Source organism: Lissotriton helveticus, chromosome 11, assembly GCF_964261635.1.
Source record: "Lissotriton helveticus chromosome 11, aLisHel1.1, whole genome shotgun sequence".
NCBI classification, from domain to species: domain Eukaryota; kingdom Metazoa; phylum Chordata; class Amphibia; order Caudata; family Salamandridae; genus Lissotriton; species Lissotriton helveticus.
Window position 1 is genome coordinate 546,878,888 of NC_136072.1, and position 6,000 is coordinate 546,884,887.

Genomic DNA, 6,000 nt, shown 5'->3' on the forward strand with positions numbered 1-6,000 from the left:
TGGAATAGGGCTAAAGGCTTAATCCGACTCACCAGACCGACTCAGGTCTCGAGGTCCAGGTTGGGGGTAGAGTCCATGCGAACCCGGACCTGCTGGGCACAATCCTGGCGATGGGCATCGGCGATAAGGAGGTCAGGATCATTCATCGACGCAATCAGGGTAAGGTAGGAAGGTTCTTTGCTAGATGCGATGAGGATTTGGGGCGGGTGATCGGGCATAAACAGGGATATTAACCGAATAGATTGATCCCAAACCCGGAGCTCCAAGGGAGAGTTCCTACACCACGTCCATCTCGACCCTCACACCCTATGCTGCGCACTGGTCCCCTCTCATCTCTGTAAGTGCCACAGCACACCGGGCATCATAAGTAGGGCGTCGGGGGGCACGCTCGAGCTCTTCCCTGACACCAGGTGATCCTGCGCTAGCCTTTCTCGGTCCTTTCTGGGGTGCATTGTTCCAGAGCTGTGTTCCGCTAATCCAATGGCTCCCAGGCTCTTTGATTCCCTGTCTCCGTGTCCATTGGCACATATCTGTCCTCATCAGGCTATGTTTTTGTTTTTCTGAAGCGTGTGGATTCTGTGCTGGTATTTCAGAGCAGACTGGAGTGCGGGTGGTGTTGAGCTCAGAACAGGCCTGCGAGTCTGCACGGCCGCCATTTTAGGGTCAGGCAGCCTTTTTGGGTGGCATAGGGTGAGTGCCGTCAGGTCAGCTGCTGGCCGCCTTTCACTCCCAGCTGGACAGAGGTGTTGTCGCTGAGAGGGGGTGCGGTCTGCTCCAGTCACGTCTTAGTGCTCCGTAGTCCAGGGTCCCAGCTGGCCTTGGCACTGCGTTATGGATGCCTGATGTAGGGACGGTGACACGCTCCTCCTCCTACCTCCCACCGTGCCGACCGATTAACAGTAGGGACCAGGGGCTCTCATTCGGCCTCTCTCTGTGTTGGTGCTCACTCTCCAGTGAGGAACTGTAGTCAGGGGTGCATCTGCAGATCCATACTTCAGTGATCCATTGTGCTCCTTAATGTGCCTGCCACTTTCGTTCACATGTGTGATTGGCCCTGTACGTTCCCTTGTCATCTTGCCTCATCTGTTTGAACCTCGGACCTTACCCCTCCCTTCCACTCGCTCTCAGCACCGTTTTGTCTGGCAGATCCACTCAAACTAGCTGTGGTGTGGCCGCCATTACTGGTGTGCTGTTTGGGCAACGCTCCAGTTTCAGTTTCGTTTTTCGGATTCGAGGCGAGCGCGCGCTCCGAACCTAGACGGGTATTTCTTTCCCTTGTAGCCGGTCTGCCCGCACTTTCACCCGCTCCTCCTGTCTCCCCCACTCCAGCTGGCAGTAAAGCAAGGGAGTAGATCTCAGAGGCGATATGTGGTAATTAATTAGGATCTCTTAATGTGGCCCCTGGTGATGCTGAGCTCCTCGCAGCAGGGGCTCCCTCTCCTAATCTCACAGCAAAGGCCTCCCACGGGACATTGGCTGAGGCCCGGTAGTGATTGTCAGTGTCACATACTAGGCCTAGATTCTATGACGCCGGTCCCCTGCCCAGCAAGGCCGCTGCTCACAACTAGCACATCCACAGCTGTTCCAGTATTGTTGCAGGGGCGGCAGGTTCCACAGCGGCTGCTGCTTTGCTATTGGTGCTCCCTGCACTTACCTTCAGGTGGGCCCAGTCCAGGGCCTCACGTCGCTGCCTCTCCTCTCAAGGGCTCTCGAGGCTGGTTGCTGTTTCCAACTGTCGTCCTCACCCAGGTAAGATCCCAGCTCAGGGCTCACCGCTTAGTGCAAAGTTCTTGTCCCTCTCCGACCGGTTCACTGCTCCCAAAGGCAGCACAGCAGTCAGCTGCTGTCCAACGCAGCTAGGTGCTTTCCAGTGCTCGGGTCTTCTAGGTCGCGGGGCCTCACACTATGCACCCAGGGGTTATTTGCTCCAACTCTCACAGTCCGCTCTTCGCTACAATCGTCACAGCTCCTCGCCAGGCAGCACTTTTTCAGGGTAAGTCGCACTACCTGTTCAGGCACTCCTGGCTCTTCCCAAGCTTCTTTGGGCCTCAGTTGCAGCTCTCGATCGCCACATCTCAGTGCATAGGTCGCCTTCCAGATCCTCCGCCGAAGGCGATTTCGGAGTGTGCAATCGCCGGAACAGCCCTCAGACAGATAGCTTTCCTTCTGACAGTTCGCTGCTAAGTATTCGGGCTCGTGTAGGGCTGCAAAAGATTAGGATGGCGCCAGGCTGCAGCTTCCGATCGCCGCCATCTTAGTGACTGGGCAAAAGTCCAGACCTTCCGTCATCAGCAATTTCAGAGTTTGCGATCTTTGGAACAGCCCCCAGTCAATTGGCTTCCCTTCAGGCAGTACTCAGCAAAGTATTCCGGCTCTTGCGGGGTTGTAAGAGATCAGGATGGTGCCAGATGGGGCCCGGCTGTGAGGAGCTCCAAATAGAGCTGCTTACTCAATCAGCGTTAGACCCCGCCCCCCTCTGTTCTATGATGTTGAGGTCTATGTATGTGTGCACATGGCTTACCAGAACCAATATACACCTTGGATTAGGATTCTCCATCTCAGTCTGTTGGTAAGGGAATGTTCTGAAAACGGACTCCTTCTGCTTCTCGTACATCAAGTTTGTACATGAAGCCTTTCATAAGAGAGCAATCCCTTACCCTGGAACAGTGTGTTGTATTCTATGGTTTATGTGTATTAGAATGTATGTGCTCTGGTTACTACTCTTTTTTTCTCTGTGGTATTTAGAATGTATGGGAAATTCTAAGGGCTGGATTCGAGGCTCGGCAGTTGCGCTGACCTTCTGTTCCAGTAACAATAGAACAATGTCTCAACCAGAGTGCGACTTGACAGTCCGCGACGCCACCCCCTGCCGTAGACCTGGCATCCAACAGCGAGCACACTCCTATTCATGTAACCATCGTCCTGATGATGACCTCAAGTTCAAGAGGTTGAAACGCCGTCGACTCTGCGGCTTTCTTTTGGGTCATTTCGCAAATAATTAAATCATGTTTTAAGATTATAAATATTTTTGTTTGATCCACTAATTTTCATTACCGCCGCCTCACGTTGTTCCCTTATCACTTGTGTCACTGTGCTGTTTATTCACTGTAAACACTTCCAGTGCACATTTGGTAGTTATGGTTACTGAAAATGTAGTTGTCTGTTGTGTTCCTATTTGCAAATAACAACCCTTCCACACCTACTTGGCCTCCCGTTTACCCTTTGTTGCTTTGCGATTTATCCACATGATACTCTGTCCCCTTATATGACACTCTGATTGAGACATGGTTCTATTGTTACTATATACGACTCAACTGGGATAACGGGTTTTCTCCTGTTCCATTTACTTACTTGACCTTCTGTTCCAGGCTGATGCTGAAATGAATATTCATTAAAGAAGACTTCTATCCTTACTTTGTCTCATTGATTATTTGGAAGAACCCTATGTAACATTTGGCGACGAAGATGGGATACGAACCCACGCGTGCAAAGCACAATGGAATAATTGTTTTGTAGGGAAGGTATTCCTAAATATTTAGTATTAGATAATGGTGTACAATTCAAGTCTCATGCCATGCGAACATTCTTAACTAATTTGGGCATCAAGCACATGCCTGTTGCTCTGTATAGCCCCCAAGGAAATGGCATGGTTGAGAGAGTGATTCAAATAGCTTCTACTCAAGGCCATTCTATTCAAAAAGCTGTCCAAGAAATACTATGGAGTTATCATAACACTCCAGACTCCGCAACTGGTGTTACTCCTTTTGTTTTACTCAAGAAACATTATGGATCTTCTAAACGTAGTCCTAATTGGGTGTTAGAACAGACAAAATGTTCAGAAAAGTTACCTGATATTAAACAAATACGTAATTATGTTGAAAAGAAACAATTTAAAATGAAAGAAGTTTATGACAGTAAGATGAAAACAAAAGATCTACAATTTACTGTGAGGGATGTTGTAAAAGTTAAAAGACCATTTGGAGTAAAAAGTCGTAAGTCAAAGTTTTATCCTATGACAAGAATTGTAAAGGTTTCTAAACATGCAGTTCTAGTTGAAAATGGTAAATGGTGGAGTAAAAGGAATGCTGTTTTAGTAAAAAAAGAAATCTCAAGAGAGTTTTCAATGTGATATGAGTGACACTTCTTCTGGTTGTGCTTTACCAGACTGTCAGTACCCCAGTTCTTCTTCAAAAGATGAGTCCTTTCAATACACTGGTGGTGGTGATGCGAATACTTCTCAGGAGATTGGAAATGGAAATTGTTCTATTTCTTCTGTTACACCTTCATATTTAGTGGAGAACAATGATAGTATTGCTAATGATACTGTTTCTGATTAATTAACAATTCTTCCTAGGATGAGCAAACGGAAAACATGTGCTCCCTTTTATCTTAAAGATTACATTCAATGAATATTCAGAAGTTGTGTTTAATTTTTGTTTTTCTCTGTGAAAAGGGGAAGATGCGTTGTATTCTATGGTTTATGTGTATTAGAATGTAGGTTCTCTGGTTACTACTCTTCTGTCTTTGTGGTATTTAGACTGTATGGGAAATTCTAAGGGCTGGATTCGAGGATCGGCAGTGGCGCTGACCTTCTGTTCCAGGCTGGTGTGTTGGGAAGATGCTGAGATGAATATTCATTAAAGAAGACTTCTATCCTTACTCTGACTCATTGATTAATTGGAAAAACCCTATGTAACACAGTTCTACATGAATGCAGCAGGGAAAATACACATTTCTTACTGATTATTTCCCAGAGCTGTATTCACTGGTCCAAAATAATTTGCCCCTTGCCACCACAATTCCCCATCCCCATACCTGTTATGTGTATTTCCTTTGGTCGCACCTCCCAGTCAAGCACTGGATGCCTGAATTTTTTGATATTTCCAGATCCCTTTCCAGGTTGTCTCAGAACTATTCCCTTCTGCCAACTGGCTCTGCTTTCAGCTCTTCACTTGTGTCTTCCTCCCCCAGGGCCGAAGACGGTTCAAAAGAGGAGTGGGCCACGTAGCCCCCACCTAGAGCCTGAATAGGCCTGGGTCCCCATCCCCTGGTGCAGATCTATTATTAAAAGGTAGGGGGTGCCTGCCCTCCTCTCTACCGGAGCCTATAAAGGCCTAGGGGGCCCCATCCTTCAGGCCGGCTCAATTACTGTGTCCCAGGGAATCCAACCCGGGACAAAGTAGTTTCCCTTCCCACTAAGGAGCAGGCAGGGAAACATGTTTGTTTCTACTTGGGGGAGCATTTATAAAGCTACCACCAGGCGGGAGCAGACATACCTTTCCTGCTCACAAGAAAGCAGGGTGGGAAGGCTTGTCTGCTCCTACTCTGCAGGAGCTTTAAAATGTTCTCGAAAGGTGGGAGCAGACTTTTGTTTCCCTGACCGTGCTCTTGCGGGTAGGGAAACTCACAATTTTCCCGCTTAGTGAGAGAAAACAAAAATAGCGGCTCCCACTGGGTGGGAGGAATGCCAGCTTTAGCAGTACCCAGGATGGGTTCCCCCTGAGGCCCCCAAAATACTGTTATAAGTTGGTGCCCTAAGTGGGCACGTGGTACCCACACACACCCAGTGAGGCCCCAGGGAATGGGATCCCCGGTGACAGTATTGGCTCATGGACAGAGGGCGTGCCTCCACCTCCCCTTAAAGGACCGCGGGATGGGGCGGCTGGGGGCCTCGCGCCCCCTGCACATAACAAATGTGTGTTGGCCTTGGGGTATATGTTCCCCATGGTCCCTAGTGGCTTGGGGAGTGAGCCATGCGCCCCCTACCAATAATTTTAAAAAACAAAGGCCCGATGCAAAGTGGCTTGGGGAGGGGGGCCATGTGCCCCCTTCCCTTAAAAATAAATATGCCCCAGGGACTTTGAATAAAGGGCCCTGGGGAATGGGGTCTCCTGGACCTGAAGTGGCTTAAGGAAGGGGACTACACCAATGGGTTAGACACAGGGTCTGCTGCTGGCCAGGCCCTTGGGCCAATCACACATGGCGCATGGCTAGAAGTTG